Here is a 24,900-nt window from a genome sequence, read left to right on the forward strand (position 1 = left end):
GTCCGTAATGCAATGGGTCATGTCACTGCCATGGGGGCTACAAAGTGCTTCCCAGTCTGTATTCTCAAAGCAGTCTCTGAGCCTGGCATTAGTCTCTTCAGACCACAACATCACATACCTCCTCTCAGGTGGTCGTTGTTTCACCACTGGGGTGTAGTCTGTGACCAGATGGACGAGGTTGTGATCTGAGCGACCAAGTGGGGGGAAAGGGGGATGAGGTATATGCATCCTTGACATTAGCATACAACAGGTCCAAAGTTTTATTGTCTCTGGTGTGGCAATTTACATATTGCGTAAAGGTGGGGAGAGAAGTCCCCGGAGATGAGAAGGGAGGATTGGGGATGCTGAGTTTGAAGCTGAGAAACGATAGTGTGAATCTGGTCACACAGTTATAGCAATAACATGTGAATACTCCCTCCGGAGGTAGTACGGCAGCATGCTAACCACTAACGGCTCCAAGTCTCTGGAGCAGAGTTGCTCCTTAACACTGATGTGTCTGGGATGATACCATCTATCGTTCACAAACACAGCGATTCCCCCTCCTCTCTTCTTACCGCTCTCCGTAGCTCTCCTGTCAGCCCGCACCACTTGAAATCCATCCAGGGAGGAGTGTGAGTTGGGCAAGAGATCGTTCAGCCACGTCTCCGTGAAGCACATGAGACTGCTTTCGCAATATTCCCTCTGCATCTGGGTTAGCGGCGTTAGCTCTTCCATCTTGCTTTGAAGAGATCTTACGTTCCCCATGATAACCGACGGCAAGCACCATTTAAACCGTCACGTCCCATCGCCCACTGCCCCTCAGAGATGATCATTGGGCCTTTACCTTTTACCAATGGTACTTTTGATACATAAAAGTTCCCCCAAAAAACAGTGACAGAAAATTATGAAGAAACTTCCATATATCCCAATATATGATTTTCTCTTAAAATTATATAGCATTAATGTCAATTTCTATTCTCATTTTTAATTATACTGTTTTTTCCCCCTCAGGGCCAGTACTGTGACATTTGTCGTCATGGCGACAGCGACCGTGCCCACCCCATCACAAACGCCATTGACGGCACAGAGCGATGGTGGCAGAGCCCGCCACTGTCGCGCAGTACTGACTTCAACGAAGTCAACGTCACACTGGACCTCGGACAGGTACTAAGGTTTCTGTTTCATAATTAGCCAAAAACTAATGCTTAATCTTAGGTAAATGTTTAACTTCAGTTTTTGTGAAACACTATGTATTTGATGTACATATTAGCTATACAATACAGTGGAGCCTCGGTCCGTTCCAGGAGGCTGTTCGTGAAGTGAATCTTTCGAATTCCGAATAATATTTTCCCATTACAAATAATGGAAAAAATGTAATCCGTTCCAAGCAAAAAAAAAACGCCTTTGTAAGCATTTTTTCATTTGCGCATTTTTGTCCAATCGATACTATATATATATATATATATATATATATATATATATATATATATATATATATATATATATATATATATATATATATACACACATATATAAAATTATTTTTTTAGTGGGTAGATCTTTGTGACTTGGTCACTTCAAAAGTAGCTCGCGAGCTGAAAATGCTTGGGCACCCCTGGTCTAGACCCTGAATGTAAGACGACCCCCACTTTTTCAGTCTTTTTTCAATGCAAAAAAAAACCTCCTCTTATATTCGGGCCAATACGGTATTTAGCTTGTAAATCATGAACTCAGACTGACCCTACTCCCATTGCCTCATTAATATGTTAATCTGCTACTAATTCCACTAGTGTTCCAGACCAGGAAGAGGAGGAGGAAGGAGGCTAAAATGATAAGACAGAGCAGATAACTTCTGACCCAATAAGTGCAGTGGCGGAATCTTTCTATAAGATACGACTTCACTAGATTCAGAAACACAAATTGTAGATATCATTCATGTAACAGCATAAACAATTTCTATCAATAAAAAACATGGGATGTACGACATGCTGTGATAGTTTGGGTCCTTGACGTTGTCAGTTGCAATTGTCATTTATTTTGCATCGCAGGGTTGTGATTGGCTGGGTGTCTTTCATTAGCTTGAATTGCTCAATGAAACCTTGTCAGAAGGTCTAGTTTTCTGCCATCCCCTTCTGCATCCAGCCTTGTCACTTTGTATTGTTTTTACATTAAGACAATTATTTTTCGACTTCTGTTTCTGGGTCCGAATTCTGCTGATCATGTTACACATTACTACAATACTTTTTGTATACAACAAAATCTGTATCTGTTGTTGCAGGTTAATAGAAAAAAAACATTTCAACCGACCACCGTGCTGCCCTGATGGGTATCAGTACCTATTACCGTATTCTCACGACCAAAGGGCACACCGTACTAAACGGCACAGTCTCAGTTATGTGTGCTATTACTGTATTTAACACACACAGGGCGCACCGTATCATAAGGCGCATGTATGCCATGATTTACGGTAAACAAAACAAAAAAAACGTCACTGGAGCAAGAAAGTGAGTTCGGTTGTACTGTTTAACCATGTACTCTACTGTACTCACATTATTGTTGATCGATATTCATACGCAAATCCGTCCAAGTCCTCATCTTCGGTATCCAAATTAAACAGTTGGGCAAGTTCGCCATCTGTGTCGTCGTTTTCACGTTGCTTTTCGGCAATGATCACAGCTTTCCAGGAAGCTTGAATTGTGTCTCCTAAGCATGTCTCTGTCTATGCGGAGGTACGTATTCCTCTACAGTCCTCTGATTGTGCCTCGTAAGCAAACGTAAACGTAAGCAAATGTAAACTTAAGCAAATGGGTACCTGTATATCACGTGTAGCAGAAGCCAATGGCGGCGGATGTATGTACTCCCCTACGTATTACAGCCAGTCGTCTGATTGGTTTACCGCCCCGAAAATGTAATATCCTCTGATTGGTTCATCGGGTGCCTGTATATTACGTCTCTGTGTGGCGGAAGCTACACAAAACAATGGTGGCGAAGGTACGTACTCCTTTACGTGACACGTCTAGTCCTGTGATTGTTTTTTTTTTTGTCCCGATCAACGCGGCGGAAGCCACACAAAACAATGGCGACGAAGGTACGTACTCCTCTACGTGTTACGTCTAGTCCTCTGATTGTTTATTTTGTCCCGATCTACGTCTCCCCCTGTAGCCACACAAAACAACTTAACAGATTTTTGAATTTGGTCCACACAAAAGGCGCATCTTCGTTTTTTGAGAAAACTAAAGGCGTTTATGTGCGCAATATGGTTGTGAAATAACGGTAGAAAAGTTAGGCGATTTGATGACCCTGACTAGCATTTTATATGTATTTAATAGTAATGCTCCAAAAACTAATCACACATTTATTGGTACTTAGCAGTGACATTTCAACACACCCATTTCACAACAAAATGCACACTCATACCCGCGCACAAACATTTTTAATTAAAGCAGGACCAACAAACGTTTTCTTGCAATTTTCAAGGACCAAAATAAAACAAATTATTAAAAGTAGAGCTGTACTTCCAACAATCCGTGGCTCTTTACATACCAACAAGTACAGTAGAACACGTTGCAGTGTCATAGCATTTTCTATCCATCCATTTTCTGAAGCTAATATTCTCGCTATTAGCCATTAGCTAACCTCGGCTGCCCCGGATTTAATTACGTGGCCTCTTGACGCCTCCCAGACCCGGCAACAATCTACAGAGGTGCAACTATCGTGTCAATTTGTACTGTATTCCACTCAATTATAGACTGAGTAGCATTTTAAATATATTTAATAGTAATGCTCCAAAAAAATCCCAAATTTATTGGTGCTTAGCAGTGACATTTCAACACACACATTTCACAACAAAATGCACACTATACCCGCGCACAAACATTTTTAATTAAAGCAGGACCAACAAACATTTTCTTGCAATTTTCAAGGACCAAAATAAAACAAATGATTAAAACTATCCCTCTAGAGCTGTACTTCCAACAATCCGTGGCTCTTTACATTCCAACAAGTACAGCAGAACACGTTACAGTGTCATAGCGTTTGCTATCCATCCATTTTCTGAACCTAATATTCTCGCTATTAGCCATTAGCTAAGCTCGGCTACCCCGGTTTTAATTACGTGGCCTCTTGACGCCTCCCAGACCCGACAACAATCCACAGAGGTGCCAGCTTCTTTCCCCAGGCTGTTAGGGCCCTGAACTCGCTACCCCCTTCTGCGTAGCGTGTGGCACTGTTGCGCTATTTTCGGGAATGTCTGCTGTACGCGCACTTGCTCCTTTTTTTTCTGCTCCTCTTATTTATTTATTTATTTATTGTTGTGTTATTTATTCATTTTTTATTCAGCACGCTTTTGTTATACTTGTTTACTTGTTTGTCTGTTGTGAGCCATGTCTTGTCACCGTGGGATAGGGGGGAACGAAATTTCGGTTTCTTTGTGTGTCTTTGGCATGTGGAGAAATTGACAATAAAGCTGACTTTGACTTTGACTTTGAATTTGTAATGTAATGCACTCAATTATAGTATCAATGAACAAAGGTTAAAAAAGAAAAGGCACGGCTCGGCCTTCATCACTCTCCGGTCAAACCAACCGGGAATGGGTTTTATTTTTACACTGTAGGTATTTGTTTTCATCATTTAGGACAACCTTAAAATGGCAAATTTTTCACCAGAGCCAATGAGTGTGCAAAGATTGGTGAGTTTTTGTGCAGGTTTAGAGTGTCAAAATGCAATGCTTTACAGAAAAAAAATAAGAGAAACTCTTACTAAAACAATAATGACATCGCAGCTGTCGCTGCTCAGGCCGTAATTACATTCTTCTGCATCACGATGTTGATTTGAATTTGATTGATCAGCCCGAGATTTCATGTACTATATATTTATGGAACAATACAGGTAAATAGTGTATAACAAACATGTGCGCACGTGCACGCACGCACGCACGCACACACACACGCACACACACACACGCACACACACACATACACACACACACGCACACACGCACACACGCACACACGCACACACACACACACACACACACACACACACACACAAAGCTTTTACACAGAGCAACATGACATCATACAATATCTGTGAGCATAGAAGAACAGCAAGTAAGTGTCAAACAGTGTTCAACATCCACAACACCCTCATATGGTGCCTCCATCCCTTTCAAGCGCTTATTGCACACAGGATGTTTAAGTGCCACCCCTTCTTAAGTGTGCAGGTTAAGGCAGGTTTACTCACATTCCTTCTACACTTTATTTTGGGGGTCTTTCGTGTTGCACACACAAAAACACAAAGCAGCAATAAATGAAGAGGCCAGTCAAGCAGGAAAATTTCACACAGAACATTGCAGAGATCATAAGAGCTTTCTTTACTGTGTTGTGTATGTGTGCCTGCCTGTGTGTCTGTAATATAGATGTGATGAGAACAAAAACTGTGGAAATCCAGCTGAAACATGTTTGAAATTTAGAAAGTTTTAAATAAATACAGTTAAATACAGTAATAGCACACATAAATGAGACTGCGCCGTTTAGTACGGTGTGCCCTTTGGTCATGAAAATACGGTAATAGGTACTGATACCCATCAGGGCAGCACGGTGGTCGGTTGAAATGTTTTTTTTCTTTTAACCTGCAACAACAGATACAGATTTTGTTGTATACAAAAAGTATTGTAGTAATGTGTAACATGATCAGCAGAATTCGGACCCAGAAACAGAAGTAGAAAAATAATTGTCTTAATTTAAAAACAATACAAAGTAACAGGGCTGGATGCAGAAGGGGATGGCAGAAAACTAGACCTTCTGACAAGGTTTCATTGAGCAATTCAAGCTAATGAAAGACACCCAGCCAATCACAACCCTGCGATGCAAAATAAATGACAATTGCAACTGACAACATCAAGGACCCAAACTATCACAGCATGTCGTACATCCCATGTTTTTTATTGATAGAAATTGCTTATGTTGTTATATAAATGATATCTACATCTACATAAACAATAAACAAATTTTACTCCAGACAATGACACACTACCAAAAAAAGGGAGACCACTGAAAATGAAAGGGAGGCTGTCAAGTTTGTTGTAAAAAAAATGCATTTTGAATATGATCTGTACAAATAGCAGGGATTGAAACTAGCGACCATTCTCATTTTCAAACAATGCAGGATGCTCAAGGACATTGATGCACCACCTGTTTGTGACTAATCTTAACCTGTAAAGTTCTTAAGGCTTACTTTAAGGAAGTGTTTCCCGTTTCCTCACCTCTGTTATTAGGTGTTTGTGAGTTAAAACTCTGCTCTGATTTTCAGATACCCCTCACCGTGTTGCCGTTTTGATTACTTTATTTGGATGTATGCTTTCACCGATTCTTCAAGATGATATATTTGGTCAGAATGTTTACCGTTTGATGTGATCTCATAAGATAAACATACATCTTTCATTAATCTGACCTGCAGGCACTGAAGTGATGGAAACTGTTATTCATAATAACAGTGTCATATTTTATGAGAATCACTGATAGCAGTTTTTTAGGGATGTTTTTTTTTTTAATGCTGTTAATAAATGCATTTGTTTTCAAAAAACTTTTTTTGAATATCCATGCTTTACTACCTACTAAAGGCCAAAACCTTTTATGCAATGACCTTTACAGGTCGTTTATATTACTTCACACAAACACTACATCCATCTGCTCCTGGTTCGGCCCCCCGGTCAAAATTTAGAACCCAATTCGGCCCGCAAGTCAAAAAGTTTGCCCACCCCTGCTCTAAACTATTGTTTGTCAAATTACATGCGCCAACACCTTGATTTTTTTTGTCTTTCAGATACCTTTGGCACCATGCTGACGACACTTCAATGATTTTCTCAACAAAACCCCCTTGATCTTCTAAACTATTGTTTGGCAAATTACATGCGTCTCGCTTTCAGATAACTTTAGCTAAACTATTGTTTGTCAAATTACATGCGACTCTTCCAGACAACTTTCGCACCAATAATAACGACTCTCGTGACCCCCCACACTGACACAAACACCCCCTCCTCTTCACCTTCTCAACAAAACGGGCCCCTTCAAGCCACACGTACGAGCTGGTAGCAAAGCTAGCTCAGATGCTGTACCTGTCTTGATTCATAAAAATACATGCCCATACACATCTTAAAAAGGGCACCAGCAAACCAAAATGGCGACAGTCAAAGATGGCGCCGTCACGACTGGCGCCATCTTGATGCCCCCAACCCCGCCCCAATTCAAAAGGGGGTGATTTATGATACCATAACAAGTCATAAAAAGGTCATAAAATTTGATGACCCCTAACTCATTTGCATATGAATAGACATCAAAGCCTGATACCTTCTTTCTCTCTCACGCACGCCGCCCGGGACCACCGGGAGGCCGTGCACTCGCGCCGGGTGGCCGAAAATAGGTCCAGCCGAGCGGATCGGCACTTTATAAGCACCGCGGATGAGATCGCGGAGCCTCATTCGACTTCCGGCGGCCGGCGCACTCACGCACGCCGCCCGGGACCACCGGGAGGCCGTGCGCACGCGCCAGGTGGCTGAAAATAGCTCCAGCCGAGCGGATTGCCACTGTATAAGTACCGCGGATGAGATCGCGGAGCCTCATTCGACTTCCGGCAGCCGGCACACTCACGCACGCCGCCCGGGACCACCGGGAGGACGTGCGCACGCGCCAGGTGGCCGAAAATAGCTCCAGCCGAGCGGATCGGAACATTTTTGACATTCTGAACTAAAGAAGCTGATTTACATTCCAAACGTCTACATGTGATGATCTTTCAATTTAACTAGGGACACATTTTCAATATTTCCACAGCAAAATATTTGTATTTTCACCAGCATAATAGACATTCTAACAGATTCCAACTGAATTCCCCACTCATATGTGGGTTTGGATTTCGGACGTGCCGTGTTTTTAAGATTGTGTGGTGCCTTCTCCAAGGCCGGCATAATTCACTTTACCATATGTGTGTTCTGTTATATGTTAAGAAGTTCTGATTAAATTTAGAGTTGTGGTTCCTTTAAGAGTTCCGGTGACGGCTTTTTCTGTCATGCGCATGGGATGTACTTTGGTCAGTTAATAAACATGGCTCACAGAGTCTGAATGTGAGACGTTTTCTGCTCGTTTTCTACGCCTTTAAAGTACTACATGGTATCTGCCCTTGGAGGTTCTACAGCTTTGAGGGTGGTGAGCCTTGTTGAACATCCTCCTCTGACAAGAAAGTATGAATCCCTGAAGGAATACTTACTAAAGACGTTTGAACTGTCTGGCACTGAGAGGGCCTGTAGGCTTTTCTCTTTTCAGGGGCTCGGTGACAGCAAGCCCTCAGAACTAATGGACTGGATGCTCGATCTGCTGGGTGACCACAAGCCGGATTTCCTTTACCTCTACCCTTTCCTGCGCCAACTGCCTGCTCATGTGAGAGCTGCTTTGGCCAACACTGCCAACACAGATTGCAGAGATGTTTTAGCTGAGGCTGTCAAGTGTGTCCAGGCTCGTCAGCAGCCCTGTGCAGCTGCCCTCCTCCCTACTGGTCTTGGATCTGATGTACTGGATGGTCACACGCTTGTCGCAGCAGCAGCTCCACCTCATCAAAAGTCTTCGGGTGTGTGCTTTTACCATGCCAAGTTTGGCTCCATGGCAAAACAATGCCGCTCTCTATGCAGCTTCGGTGTTGTGGGAAACATCAAGGCTGGCGCTCACTAGTGGCCGTGAGCTTCGGCCATGCCGGCAGGCTGCTCTGCATCAAAGACTCCGTCTCCGGCCAACGTTTCCTCTGCGACACGGGCGCAGCGGAGTCTACTGCCTGCCTCACAGTAGGACGTGGTGGCGGACACCCACGGCCCCCCCCCATGGAAGCTGCCAATGGAACCCCTATCCGTACGTACGGCGTGTCGAACTGTGTATTTGGGGGCATCGCTTTGGCTGGGACTTTGTGATGGCCAAGGTTGCTGCCCACCTCTTCCACAGCAAAGCACGGTGTCGAGCACCACATTGACACCACTGGCCCGCCCCTATACGCCCACGCTCGTTGCCTCGAGCCAAACAAGCTTGCCGTAGCCAAGACGGAGTTCCAGTCCATGGAGCGCCTGGGGATTGTTCGACGCTCCAACAGTCCTTGGGCCTCCCCCCTGCACCTCGTCCACAAACCAGGAGGGGGCTGAAGTCCTTGCGGGGACTACCGACGGGTCAACGACGTGACAACGACTGACCGCTACGCGGTGTCCCACATCCAGGATTTTTCAGCACACCTAGCTGGCAAGGTAATTTTTTCGAAGACGGTTTCCTTCAGCTGCCCGCACACCCCTCGACATCCCAAACACAGCTGTGATCACATCATTTGGTTTGTTTGAGTTCCTGCGCACACCAGTTTGGCTATAAAATTCTGCTCAAACTTTCCAGCGGCTCATGGACTACATGTTACGGGATCTGCCTTTTGTGTTTGTGCACCTTGACAACATCCGGGTGGCCAGTTTATCACCTTCAGAGCACCTTTTGCACCTTCGCACTCTGAGCACCTTACAGAGCACGGGCTGATCATCAATCCTGTCAAGTGCGAGTTTGACCTTTCCACCATGGACTTTCTGGGGCACAGAGTCACCAAGGACGGGGTCGGTCCTCTCCCGTCGAAAGTAGAGGTCATCACTATTTTCTCGCGCCCAGTCACTGTCAAAGCCTTACAGGAGTTCCTTGGCATGGTTAACTTTTACCACAGTTTTCTCCACAGGGCTGCTCAAACCATGTGACCCTTGTATGAAGCTCTGAAAGGTGGCAAGCCAAAACACCCTGTGGACTGGAACCCAGAATGGGACAAGGCTTTTGCAGACGCTAAGACTGCCCTGGCTAAGGCTGCCATGTTGGCCCATCCCGCCTCCTCTGTCCAATCGCACTTACCACGCCTCAGACTACGCAGTTGGTGCGGTTGACAAACTATGGGTGGGTAATGCTTGGCAGCCGCTCGCCTGTTTCAGAAGGCAGTTGTGTCCCAGTGAACGGCAGTATAGCACCTTCGGCCGGGAGCTACTTGGTGTGTACCTCGCCATCCGACACTTTCATTCACTGCTGGAGGGACGCCGGTTCACCGTTTTTGTGGACCACGAGCCTTTGACTTTCGCAATGTCCGAAGTCGTTCAACCATGCTCTGACAGGCAACAGCCGCAGCTGACTTACATCTCGGAATTCACAATGGACATTGCACACCTTTCTGGAAAACACAACCAGGTTTCAGACTGCCTCTACGTGCTGTTGCGGGAGCGGTTCACCTCGGCTTGGACTGCAGCAGCATGGCAGAAGAGCAGGCCACTGAGCCGGACGTGCAGGGATGCTGTTCATCCACTGCTGGACTGCAGCTGCATGAGGTGGCATTCGACGACGCTCGCACCACTCTGCTTTGTGACATCTCTATGGGCTCTCCTAGGCCTGTTTGCCTGTGAAGTGCAGGTGGCCTGATTCCGACGCCATCCATGGCCTCTCACACCCCGGTACCAAAGCCTCACAACGGCTGGTGGCAGCCAAGTATGTGAGGCACCGACTTAAAAAGGGCGTGAGGGACTGGGCGAACTTTGATCTAGAAGGGTATGAACTAAACTTCATTAATAGGGCTGACAAAAGGGGAGGGGGCAGCCTTATATGTAGATAAAAGACTAAAATACAGGATTGTCAACCGTATGACTGCTGCCATTAAGGGTATATGTGAATGCATTACCATAGAGATAAACATGGAAAAAAGAAAAGTATCACTGTCAGCTGTGTTTATAGAGCTCCTAGCTCCAGTATAGATACATTTAAGGAAATAATGGAAAATATCTTTACAAACATTGAGCAGAAGGTCACTTTTATTTGTGGTGATTACAACATAGATATATTAAATCCTAATTGTTGGAAATAATATACTTTGGAATCTATGTATCTACTTTCGTGTGCAAGATTCTCCGCAGTATGTGACCATCAGGCCTTGTGATAATGACTTGGGGGCATATGGCCGGCTAATGACTGGAGTCATTAGCCGTGCTATACAATAAGCCCCATAGTTAGCTAGACATGTACAGATCATGAGATTGTCATGGGATGTTCTGAAGCAGACAAAGGTCTTATTTAAGTTGAGGTAATGAGATATAATTATGTCCTTCCTGTTTGGAAACCTACTCGATCATGTACACTTGCCCAATTGTTTCTTTCTCAATAAAAGGCACGGCTAAACTCGAGAAGAGCGCGGCTCTCAGCCACACTTGCTGCCTGTGTCTGGGGTGCGCCCTTCTGCGCAGAAGAAAACGCTAAGCCAAAAAGACCTACCGCCTCTGAGATTGATTTCAGATAAATGTTGTCAACCCAACATTTTTGGGGGCTCGTCCGGGATTTCCTGAAAATCTGCTCGCTGATCCGAGGAGTGTTGAAGACGCCAAATCCGTGCACGGCAGAGGTCACAGAACGCCTGGGGAGCAATGTTCATCCACCAGGCCGGCGTCCGGTTCAGCACCTCTCGGCAGCGATGATTGACGGAATCTTCAAAAGAAATCTCTCAGAGACTCGGTGAGACCTCTTCGTTGGCCGCGTGGTTGGTGTATTTTAGTCCCCAGAAAAAGGGTACCCAGGTAAGGACGGCGGAGTCCTTGTTGTGAATTCCAAGTGAGAGGAATTCGGTCTACAGATGGAACTTGTAGACGGAAATACACCTCGTTGTGTTAAGAAAATTCCGCGGTGTGAATGTGTGTGTGAATGGTAGCACGTATCACTCGCTATTGTGCTGCATGTAACATGGTGGGAAGAAATGGCGAATTTCTGTGGAATTCCTCACCAGAAAACTGGTCGAAGCAGGAATTACCTCAGAAAGTTGTTATTGCACTAAAGAAACATTCCATCTTTAGAAATCCCTATGATTTAAATGTTGAACTAAATTGATTAAAATGGGGGGCCGTCAAAGTGTTACTGACAATGTATCAGGGGATGAGAAGTATACGTTAAATAAGTTACCAAACTTGAGGCCGCAAGTATGCTCGTCAGACAATGAAGCCATGAAAGGCCACTAATGTGAGAAAAAAAAATAAAAATAGTAAAACCAAAACATCAAGCAGAGGAAGACGTTTGCGCAGCATTGTTTGTTGATGTTGTTTGTGCACTGTGTTTTTGTTGTGGGCCTTTGTTTTGTCCTTGTGTTCTCTGCGTGTTTGTGTGTGTGTCTATGTGTTAAATTTTTTAAATTGGCTAAAATAGTGTGCAAGGAAAGTTACTAGACTGGGGTCTATTCGATTTGCACTGCAAGAAAAAAAAAAGGAGACATTGAAACTGGAAAATGCAATTTTTGAAGAAATTGGGGTAAAGGCAGGCGAAAAAGATGAATAAATACTTAGGAGATGCAACAGAATGATGTTCGAGCAGAATTGAATCAGTTGAAACATGTAGAACTTAGAGGTGAAATATGAATTTTGTAAAATTTTGCAGAAATTTTAATCAATCTTTTATTCGCCAAGTTTGAGCATGCCATACAAAGAAGCAATAATTTAACTTGAAAATATGAATTTTTTTAATTTTGCGATTTCAGGAATGTTTAAAAACTTTCCCAGTGTGATTTAAATGGGCTGAATGATGTGAATTTCAAACTGGGACAATGTAAAGGTGAAATGTAGAATTTGCCTTTAAGAATGAGTGGAAGGAAAATTGCCCTAAATTTGCAAATTTTGTGGAAATGAAAAGCTTATGGAATTAATTGAATGCAAGCATCTCTTGAGTGAATTTTTGGAATATGTCAAAATCGGAATGAGTGGGTTGTTTTACCAAGAACCTTGAGATAGGACAGATTCAAATGAGGACTGAATTAAAAATGATGTAGTATGACTGTGAGGACAGCTTGAAGAGAGCTTGAGGAGAGTGAGAACAGTGCATGCGTGCGTGCCTGTGTGTGTGCGCGTGTGTGAGATGCAAATGAGCAGGAATGAATGACAAGATACAGCTTGACTGGTTGACGTTGTTGGAGACTACTATGTGAAAAGTAGTAGAACAACTTTGAAGAAAGAGTGATTTTGAACATATTTAATGCTAAGAAAAGAAAATAGGGCTTCAAAGGGCTTTAAGTAGACAAAAATTCAAGTTTTCGTCTACAATGATGATAATTGCTTTTGAAACAAAGGAAATGTAAGGATGAGATTCCTTTCTCCTCATGCAGCATTTAGGCCAGAGAGGAAGTGAAGTCAAGTAACAGAAGTTAGGACGGGTAAAAACCATAAGTAAACTATCTTGGTTTACTCTCAGCGAAAGGGAGAGCAGGGAACAGGTTATATTAGACACACCACGACCTGCCACGAAGAACAACTGATGTTTTTTTTTTTTTTCTGTCAATTCTGCAGAGCTTGGGCTCCACACTATGCTGAAATTGCTAAGCCACTAACAGGAGTGGCTCATGGACAGCCGTTAGCAGTCAAAGATACATTCGCGTGGACACCAAAAGTAGAAGAAGGATTGACAAGATTGAAAATGATATTAGTTCAAACAACAAAGGGTGTGATAATGGATAAGGTGTTATAGACGATGTCAATAACAAAACTGTTTTGCCAAAATGACTTTTAAGGCAACGCCTGTTGTGTCACTTATGTGACAACAGGGGGGAGATGAGTTATTAGTTACCTATTAGTTACCTTTGGTTTAGATTCTTGCAAAAAACATTTTTAAGCATGTCCTGTTTGTGTGAAACATGATCCACACAGGAACCTAAAAGAAACTCTATATGAAAATCACATCCTAGATTCAAATAGTGGAGCCTAACAGGAACATGGAAAAAGTGAACAGCTGAGAAATGGCCTTCGATGTACTGGCAGTGAATTATAAATTCAGGACAGTACAGTAATATCTGTAAAGTGAGCATAACACCATTAATACTGAGGTCAAAATAGAGATGATACTAGGCAAAATTTGGAAACTTTATCAGAAATCGAAGGCTCAAATCAGGAAAGGTGGAAAGGTAATAGAGAGAATGGCATAAAATCGAAGTTAGGAAAACAAAAGATAGATAGTAGCCTGAAAATAGGAGGAGCTTCTGGAAATTACAGTATAATTGAGAGAAATCACAGTTAAGACTTGCAATTTAAGTTAGGGTAATCTGTCAATTTAAAATGGTTCAAATGAGGTCCATCACAACACATCCGAGCGCTCATGAAGGAAAGGCGCTGTCCTTCTCAGGTAGATTAGATTATTGATAATAGTAGAATTTGAAGTTTGATTAACAGAAGGCACTATGGAATGTATGTCAAATTGGAAGATGATATTTAAGTTTGGTATCCCAGTCTGTCTTTTTCAGTATCCATCAGTGACTCTGAAACTCGATCCCGAGACTCCACCGACAGCTGAGAACATCAAGAAGAATGGTGCATGGCTCTAAGGCACCTTGGACCTTTGCAAGAGCAAAGAAGGACTATATTTGTGCTTGGGGGGAGCACAACGCCCTGGAGGAGAACAACATCCTCGGAGGCGAAGTACAAAGAACGAAGGAACTCACAAGATGAGAATGGACTCAGTTGAAAATGGACTCATCCAAGAGTGAGGAATGAGTAGACTCTGAGACTACTACCAAAGATAACAACCTGACAATGAGGTGCGGCGAAAGACACATGAGACCTGAAAGATGCATCAAGCTGCTGAGACGTTATCAAACTTGGTGGAGCTTGGGTCAGAGTGGATGGAAGCTTGCTTGGGCACTGAATTTGACACGACTGAGGAGTCTTGCTAAAAGATAAATAAATAAATAAGGAACAAATTGTGTAGTGTTACGAAGAAAGAAAAAGTATCATAATCAGAGGATAAATTTGGATGAAACAGATAGGCTAAAATTGTAAGAAATAAGAGTAGAATCACATTTAGCCCATCCAGCTTAACAATTAGACATTTAGTCATTAACAGTTTGGAGAAGGGAAAATAGGGCATTAGGATCTACTAGGATGCAGTCAAAAGGTGATTAGATTATTCAATGGAGGTAATTAATAAAGTAGAAGTTAATCACACCTCACAGGGAAATTCTGGTGTCAAAACAAAAAGTTTGATAAGATCAAGGAATAACAGCCATGAAAACTTTTGACAGTTAAGAATAACACTGCATGTGACTCACACCAAGTGACAGTGAACGCGATGACAAATGTCATAGGACTCGGAAAACAAATGCCTTAACATGGCAAAGTGAAAATAATGTAGTGGAGTAGACTGTTGGAGGAAGACTTTTGAGTATCTTTACCCAGGTGCTCGATCAGAACGATGGATTAGGACAAGATTATTTAAGGACCTACTGAGGCCGCTTCTTTCCCCATGCTCACCCATGAACATGCTCAGCAGTACAAATGACTGAATTTTTAGGCATTTAATTGGCAATTTTCCGGTAAAGGTCCGGTACGAATGTACATTTCCCTTGGGAAGAACATTCAGAAATGAAGGGTTTACCGTTAATATTCGCTGATTGCCTGTTCACTTACACATACTAAATTTGTTTGTTGTTGTATGAGTGATAGATGCAAATGGATTGGCGCTTGTGTGGTTAGGAATATGTGTGTGTGTGTGTGTGTGTGTGTGTGTGTGTGTGTGTGTGTGTGTGTGTGTGTGTGTGTGTGTGTGTGTGTGTGTGTGTGTGTGTGTGTGTGTGTGTGTGTGTGTGTGTGTGTGTGTGTGTGTGTGTGTGTGTGTGTGTGTGTGTGTGTGTGTGTGTGTGTGTGTGTGTGTGTGTGTGTGTGTGTGTGTGTGTGTGTGTGTGTGTGTGTGTGTGTGTGTGTGTGTGTGTTGAGGGCAGTATGAAAGGCCAAAGTATTTTGGAGTTGGTATGAAAGGATCACAGTTGAGGGTAAGATTCCTCTCACCTGAGACGGGAACACCCAAGCGTGATGACTAACAGCCGATGGTTAATCAAAGGCACCATGAACAACAAAAATAGTTCATGGAGAAGGCCGAATTCAGCAACACGGATGGACAAGACAGGACTGATACCGAACACTAGGACGATGGACATATGACATGACGAACCTGGACTCACCCGACAAGGTGACAGACTATGTAGATGACAACCATACATCTGGAACTTAAGCTTGCTTGTGGCAAGTGCGAGCTTTGCTTTGTTTCTGTGTGTCACTTGACTTATTGCAGCGTCAACCGCCAGCCGAGGAGCAGATTGCTGGTTGTTTTATAACTTGTATTACTTTTGCAGGCTGTCGATTGCAGTCTTGGAAAGTTTATGTTGAATTCACGTGAAAATGTTAACCCTAACCCTTTTGATTTTTATGATGATTGATGATTTTCAGGACGGAATCCCCGTGCGCCATGATTCATTGTGTGTCTATTTTCATTTAGTAGATACTCGATGCCTGTGTAGTTTTGTGAGTACAAGTGTCCGTTGTTGGTATTGCCGAGTGTGAGGTGCACAGTCAATTTTCAGGAACTTGGGGATGACGATCCTGGATGAGTGCAAGGTTCGACAGGACTGACTGCAAGACATATGATGATGTGGTAGGGCATTTGCCGGTTCCTTTTTGGATGCCTAATGACACATTGGGTGAATGTGTCAAAGGGGGGTGGGGTTACGTTTGAATGAGTAAGTAGATACATATAAAATTTAATTGTGACATTCAATGCTTTTTCGGATTCACTTGTTTTGGAGGCTTTAACAGGACGTGTCAGAATTCAACAGGCAGCAGTCACAGGAGAAATCGTGCGAGACTGACAGCACGATGAGAAATAAGGGAGATAATTCATAACTCCTGGGGGGAGTGTTGTTGTTTGTTTGTTTGTTTGTTTGTTTGTTTGTTTGTTTGTTTGTTTGTTTGTTTGTTTGTTTGTTTTAGGTTCACGCGGGCCTCTGGATCATAGGAGTAGATGCAGGGACGCTCGGAGGTTCTATTGAACACTCCGATGAGACGACGACCACCAATCATCCCCGTGCCCCGAACAACCCCAAAGGAGAAGAATTGTTTGCTGACGACTGGTTATGGAGATGTCAATTACTAGGGAACTCCTGGACGCTGACCGGGGCCTGGGAAGAGACTCTGAGGACGGTGAAGTGGACATAAAGATCTTGGATGGACAGCAGGCCCTGGGCAGTGATCCCAGAGCAATTCACCACTGAACATTCAGTGGACTGGACTTTGCATCGACAGACACACACATATGCAAGGGGGGCAAAACTAAGAGCATTTCAACTTTGCAGTATGCTGTGATATTGTGTCAATATTATGTCCTTCATTACTTTATCAAATGACCACATGCGGCATTATTTTAATTTGTCACATGACTAAAAGGTTGACATCAGCGTCTGCTGTCCAGAATATCATGTTGGCCCAGCGTGAACAAGATGAGTGGGACCGCCTTGCGTAAATCGCCTACCTGTCTATTGATCCAGAACAAAATACATTTCATTATAACAAACATAGCCAAAGCCGGATGAAGGGCTGTAGTTCTGCTAAACTCTGGAATGTAAACTTTCATGCTTTTTGATGGTACTATACTATATTATGTAGGCATATGCTCATTTATAAACATGTAGTTATTAGGTGATCTTTTTTTTTCCCATGAATTCCAATGTTAAAACAGGAGGGAATGTTGAAAATAATGTACTTTTTATCATTGGAATCTATGTATCTACTTTTGTGTGCAAGATTCTCCGCAGTATGTGACCATCAGGCCTTGTGATAATGACTTGGGGGCATATGGCCGGCTAATGACTGGAGTCATTAGCCGCGCTATACAATAAGCCCCATAGTTAGCTAGACATGTACAGATCATGAGATTGTCATGAGATGGCTAAAGCAGACAAAGGTCTTATTTAAGTTGACGTAATGAGATATAATTATGTCCTTCCTGTTTGGAAACCTACTCGATCATGTACACTTGCCCAATTGTTTCTTTCTCAATAAAAGGCACGGCTAAACTCGAGAAGAGCGCGGATCTCAGCCACACTTGCTGCATGTGTCTGGGGTGCGCCCTTCTGCGCAGAAGACAACGCTAAGCCAAAAAGACCTACCGCCTCTGAGATTGATTTCAGATAAATGTTGTCAACCCAACACATGCCATACCCTGATAAAAAACTGTTGTTTTAAATTGTGTTAAATTCTGCAAGCCATAATAAGGTCAACATTCAATTCAAGATACGTCATACCTTAACCATATTGGAGCCCCGCAACATCCACTTGACATCTTCGTCATCCTGCAATCCTGTAAGGAAAAAAAACAGCAACATTTGCTAAGGAAAGGCATATTATAAAGCAACCATGAAGTATCTCTACTCTTCTCTACGCTCTAGTTTTAAATACCGTAATTTTCGGACTATAAGACGCTACTTTTTGCTTAAGTTTAAACCCTGCGGCTTGTCATCCGGTGCGGTGTATCTGTGGATTTTTCGTGATTTTTGTGATGACTAATACATTTATACACTTGTAAAAAGGCTGCGTTGTGCGGTACCGCTTTACTGGGCGGAGGAATATGTGACACGGTCACTGGGGCGAAGAGTGGTGTGTTGATCGTATGTCCATCCACCTGGCAAATAGTGCCGTATAATTGACACAAAGAAGAGACAGAATGAGATCAAGATGAACATTACTGAAGAAAGTAAGCTTTTATACACAGACCCTCATTATGGGGGACAAAAGAAATGCCGCTTTCAAGTTAAAAGCGGTCGATTTGGCTCTTAATGTAGAAACTATAGCTGCTCATACATGCACTTTAGATTTTCTTCCAGTCACTAGGGAGCGCTGGGCTATTGTTGATCTTGTTCTGTCACCCTTTTCTTTATTTATTTCCCAGTCACGTCTACTCTGGAGCAATACGTGTAGCTCGCTAGTTTAATGTAACTTAGCGCTTTGTGCATGAATAAAATGAGCATGAATAGACCCTCATCATGGAAAATGCTAGAAGAAATGCATGAAAGCGACAACAAAAGAGAGACCGAGAAAGTGTGTGGTGAAGTATATCTGACGCTATTCCAATACGACACTGAGGAGGAAGACTTCAATGGTTTCAGTGCACAGGAGGAAGATGAAGACAGCTCTCAGTGACTTTTACTGATGTGTTTTTTTGAATCCAGCCCTATGAGTGCTGTGTTGCTTCCGTGTTGCTGCTGTAATACTGCCGCATCACAGGCATTGTTTGGAGAGAAAAGTTAAGGTATGTTATTAAAACTTTAAAAACTCTTTGTGTGTACCGTCTTTCTTTGTAATTAACACGCGCGCACATGCGGCTTATGTATGAAAAAAAAAACAATATTTTCCCCTATTTTTTGCTCATGCAGTTTATAATCAGGTGCGGCTCATAGTCCAGAAATTACAGTATATTGTTTCACCTCTTTGAATTCTTGTGTTTTGATAATAGTACTTATGTTACAGGGGATTCCAAAATCGATACCCCCAAAATTACTCAGTAATTCCTCTTGGAAAACTGGAAAGAAAAATTGCACCTAACACAAGAAAATTATGTTGTGTGTTGTGTAGAGCGAGCAAACATAGCAATCCCTACTCTCAATATGATTCATAAGATATTCAATTTGAAAATGCATTAACACAAGATTGTATTATCTCACAATGCATTATGGCAAACAGTAGAATCTGGGTCGGTTATTGCACGATGTTGCAAAATAGTGATAAATAATGTCACGGAACAGAGACAGGGCGACCAAGTGCAGCACGATCCTTTATTGAAAAAGGGGGAAAGGGGAAGTGGAACGATGGACTTGCGGTCTGGCTGGCGTGGCTGAGCAGCAGAGCACAGCACGTAGTCGTAGTCGGAGGCAGGCAGGTTGTCGAGGCAGGTGGAGATCAGAAGCGTGGTCAAAGGACGAGCAAGTAGTCGGGGCAGGCGGCGATCAAGGCGTGGTCGGTCAGTTTACGGAAGCAGTTGGCAACAGAGATCGTTCAGGGGGCAAAAGGGCAGTGGTGTCACGGGCAGGGTAAGTAGACGAACTGACAACCACTGGCAGAATACACAGAGGTTAAGTAGGGGACCTAACGAGCTGTAGCAAGTGCTGGCAATTCCTTGATTGGGGCTTGGCTGGAAGTCCTCACAGCAAACGCTGGATTGGCTGCCTTGCATAGTTTCTTCTTAGTTGCCAAGACCATAGAGATACAACAGCTAGAGTGTTTGTGTTTGGCGCCGTTCTTTATACTGTAACTCACAGAATTATTTAGTGATTTGAACGCTGATTGGGTTGCTACCAACATCAGACATGCAGCTATAATAGAAGACAAATGCATCATATCATAATTTTACTATAATATTATAATGTCATATTTTTCTGTAATGTTTTAATTTTTTAATGTAAAGCGTTTTCAATTATTTTATACATGAAATGTGCTATTCATATAAACCTGCCTTGCCTTGCCTATTATTAGAGCTTTAAGAAAGACACTATTGCAGGATTTCCTGTTCAACATGGCAGGGGTGTCAAACTCATTTTTGTCACGGGCCCCATCGGCATAATGGTTTCCTTCGGAAGCCCGTTATCAATAGGCAACAACAGGCTAAACCAGGGATGGGCAAACTACGGCCCGCGGGCCACATCCGGCCCACGGGACCGTTTAATCCGGCCCGCCAACCCTAAATAAATTGTATTATTAAACATTTTTTTTGGGTCATTTTGCCTGCAATGACTGTGTTTCCCCAGTAGATGGGGAACCACTCGCCTGCGCATTTACTACCAGAAGCCGTGTCAGAAAGCTCGGTGCACACTCACAAGTGCGTGTACGTACTCAGTAGTACGGAAATGGCGCACTCGCGCACTATTTGTATCAGTGCCGACTTTAGAGCGTGGGCTGTGACGACAGCATTCTTGTAATTTAATTTGTGACGTTATTAAAAAGAATGCAGTAGAACACTCAAAAAATCATTGGTCTTAATTAAAATATATGCATTTAATTTGTATCTAGCCTATCGTTTTTTTTAATGGTATGGCTCTCACGGGAAATTATTTGTAAAAAATGGGCATGTATGGCTCTGTCCGCCAAAAAGGTTCCCGACCCCTGAACTATAACATCCATCCATCCATCCATCCATCCATCCATCCATCCATCCATCCATCCATCCATCCATCCATCCATCCATCCATCCATGCATCCATTTTCTATACCGCTTGTCCCCACGGGGGTCGCGGGCGTGCAGTCATCGGGTAGTTGGCTGGGGACACCCTGAAATGGTTCCCAGCCGATCGCAGGGCACACAGAAACGAACAACCACCAGCACTCGCACTCACACCTAGGGGTAATTCGGAGTGCTCAATTGGCCTACCTAGCATGTTTTGGGATGTGGGAGGAAACCAGAGTGCCCGGAGAAGACCCACGCGGGAACAGGGAGAACATGCAAACCCCACACAGGGAGGGTCGGAGGTGGAATTGAACCGGCACCCTCCTAACTCGGTGGCGCACTGGTTAATTATGTTAACTATAACATAAATAATAATTGTATCTAACCATCCATGTCACTCCAAATCATTAAATCCATCAAAATCTTCGTACCCTGTGTTACTTAAAAATACACCGCTGCTGACTCCGGAAGTAGATGTGGCGTTGACGTCGGACTCATCGTCAGTTGCGGTTCCAATTATTCCACAGACCTATATAACTATATATAAACTAGCTAAAAACTAAGTCTGAACAAAAGAATACAATGGCTATCATCAATGAAGACATAATGACCAAAATTCAACTACCGTCATTTCCGATGTATAAGCCGCACCGGTGTATAAGCCGCACCAGCTAAAATTCGGGGATATTTTAGTTTTTTTCTTACATAAGCCGCACCGGACTATAAGCCGCACGTGCACACGAGTTTTTTTTACAAAGAAAGACAGTACACAGAAAGCCTTTTGGAAGTTTCAATAACATGCTTTAACATGTCTTTCTAAACATTGCCTGTGACGCAGCAGTAGTACCGCAGCAACACGGAAGTGTGCACGCGAGTTATTAACAAAGAAATACTGGACACAGAAAGCTTTTTTAAAGTTTTAATAACATACCTTAACATTTATTTCCAAACACTGCCTGTGACGCGGCAGTAATACCGCAGCAAACGGAAGTAACACAGCACTAATAGGGTAAAAGTCACTGAGACGCGGCGGTAACACAGCAGCAACACGGTAGCACAGCACTAACAGGGCTTTTTAAAGTAAAAGTAAAAAAAAGAGCTTCATCGTCTTCATCTTCCTTTTGTGCACTGAAACCATCGAAGTCTTCCTCCTCAATTTCCGATTGGAATAGCGTTAGATATCCTTCGCCACACACTTTCTCAGTATCTCTTTTGTTGTCGTTTTTATCCATTTCTTCTAGCATTTTCCATGATGAGGGTCTGTTCATGCTAATCTTATTCATGCACGAAGCGCTAAATTACATTAAACTAGCGAGCGACACGTATAGCTCCAGAGTAGATGGGACCACAAAATAAAGAAAAGGGTGCCGCAACACAATGTCATCAACATCGACTGCCTTTAGCTTAAAAGCGGCATCTTATGCATTTCTTTTGTCCCCCATAATGACGGTTTGTGTATAAAAGCTTCCTTTCAGTAATCGCGTTCTGCGTGATGTGCGAAATGTTGTAAACACAAACTAGCACGTCTTCTTCGGCGCATTATCTCTTCTTCGCCTGTCTCGCTCTTGCTTCCTGCTAGAGCGCCCCCTGGAGGCTGGAGGAGACCCAACAGAAGACAAGAAAAACAAACTCAAAGCATTACTCAAACCACTACTCGTTGAAAATAAAATAAACAAACAGGCATACAATCACTTAATACCCACAGCAAACATCATCCCCAGAATTTATGGCACACCAAAAATTCATAAACCAGGTACACCTCTCCGCCCCATCGTAGACAGCATAGGGTCAGTCACATACAACCTTTCAAAAGCACTCACAGAAATAATAAAACCACTACTAGGACTCACGGATCGACACTGCAAAAACTCGAAACAACTCGCTACAGAACTCACACACGTAAAGGTACAGAAAGATGAAATGCTCATATCACACGACGTCATTTCACTCTTCACAAAAACACCCATACATGCCACCATACACATAGTACATGCCAGACTATCAGCAGACAGGACACTTAAGAAACGCACAAACCTAACAGCACAGGACATCACCCAACTACTTCACTTCATCGCCACCTCCACATACTTTCAATACAGAAACACAATTTACAGGCAAAAAGAGGGATTCCCCATGGGAGACCCTCTTTCTGCCATCATGTGCAATTTTTTTATGGAAGATCTGCAACAAAAGGCACTCTTAACAGCGCCGGACACATACAAACCCACGCTATGGAGACGCTACGTCGATGACATTCTAGAAAAAACAAAAACAGGACATACACAACACCTCACAGACCATCTCAACACCATAGACACCACCGGTAACATTAAATTCACCCATGAAGAAGAAACAGACCAAGCCATAGCCTTTCTAGACATCAACATACACCATACAGACAACGGAGACATAAAAATAAAAGTACACAGAAAACCCACACACCGACCAATACCTCCTCAGGACATCAGAACATCCCACTATACATAAACTGTCAGTTGTCAGAACACTATACGAACGCACAACAATAATCACGGATCCGGAGGACGTAGCACAGGAAGAACAATACATACAACGGGCACTTAAACAATGTCAGTATCCACAATGGGCAATAACCAAAGATGCAGAACAGGTAAAAAACAAAGGATACAAAACACAGGGGAAAAGAAAGAAACAAACACGGAAACAAGAACCCAGCAGAATGGTGATTTTGCCGTATGTGAGAGGAATTACGGAACGCATCAAAAGAGCCATGAATAAACACAACATAACCACACCTATCAAACCACATACAACACTCCGTCAAATACTGGTCCACCCAAAAGACAAAGTCAACCCAGAAAACAAATGCAATTCCATATACGAAATTCCATGCAAATCATGCAATAAATCATACATTGGAGAGACAGGGAGGAACTTCATCACAAGAAAAATAGAACACAAGAAGGAGTGTGAGAAGGAGACGGCAACAAAACAAACAAGAGCAATAAAACTACAAGCAGAACAGGAGCACTACAAGTCAGCCATAACCGATCACTGTAAAAGAGAAAACCACATCATGGACTGGGAAAAGGCCAGAGTCATCCGCACTGAAGAAAATAAACATCAGCGTTGGATCAGGGAGGCCATTGAGATCCGCAAGCGGGACCCGAGAACCATCAACAGGGATGAGGGAGCCTCTATGCTCTCTACAACCTGGAACAGCATTCTGGAGAGGTGAATGGACAGCAGAGGGCGTGGCTCACCTGTCAAATCTGACAGGTGAGCCACGCCTTCATCCATCAGCTGATAAAGACGCGTCACTATCACATCTGTGAGACTCTGATGAAGGCGGAAGAAACCGCCAAAACATGTCAGGTGAATAACCTAAAACAATTTGTTTGATATAAAAGAAACCAGTGAAGTGCGTAGATTCTTTTTTGTCCGTTTTTCTAAGCTGTTTGGAAGGGTTTTACACCCATCCTAAATAGGCCTAAAAATAAAAAGCGCTTGAGTTTGTGTGGTTGAGAGTGTGACTGGTAGGATAAATTGACTAAAAAACAGTTCTAGCATTGATCCACGGCAATAACACAGGCTAGTAATTTGTTGAAAGGTCAATTTAAACCTGCATTGAGGATCCTCAAAGAAAAAATAAATAATAATATTTTTAGAAAAAAAATAAATTAAAAAATTGGAAAAGCTAAAACTACTAAAATTAAGATGGGAAATAAAAACGGTAAATCTCTAGCTCTTGACGGAGATGAGAAGTACATGGCGAGTAGATTTCTTAATTGTATGCAATATATGGCGAAGTGGAAGAAAAAGTATGGTGTAGAAGGGGAGTTGAAAGTTGAAGTGTGGAAGATAGTCGTTGAAGTTTTGGAGGACAGTGTAGCTAGGAAGGTAG

The 24,900-nt window shown here is 43.0% G+C and overlaps 1 long non-coding RNA gene across 1 annotated transcript in view; it reads left to right on the forward strand.

Annotated features, from left to right (window-relative positions):
* Positions 1-8,882, forward strand: part of LOC137839653 (uncharacterized) — a 51,107-nt gene extending 42,225 nt beyond the window's left edge. The window contains exons 2-3 of the long non-coding RNA XR_011085691.1: positions 991-1,143; positions 6,802-8,882. This is a non-coding gene — a long non-coding RNA (uncharacterized lncRNA). The remainder of the gene's footprint in view (positions 1-990; positions 1,144-6,801) is intronic.
* The last annotated feature ends 16,018 nt before the right edge of the window (positions 8,883-24,900 follow it).

Source organism: Syngnathus scovelli, chromosome 18, assembly GCF_024217435.2.
Source record: "Syngnathus scovelli strain Florida chromosome 18, RoL_Ssco_1.2, whole genome shotgun sequence".
Lineage (NCBI taxonomy): Eukaryota > Metazoa > Chordata > Actinopteri > Syngnathiformes > Syngnathidae > Syngnathus > Syngnathus scovelli.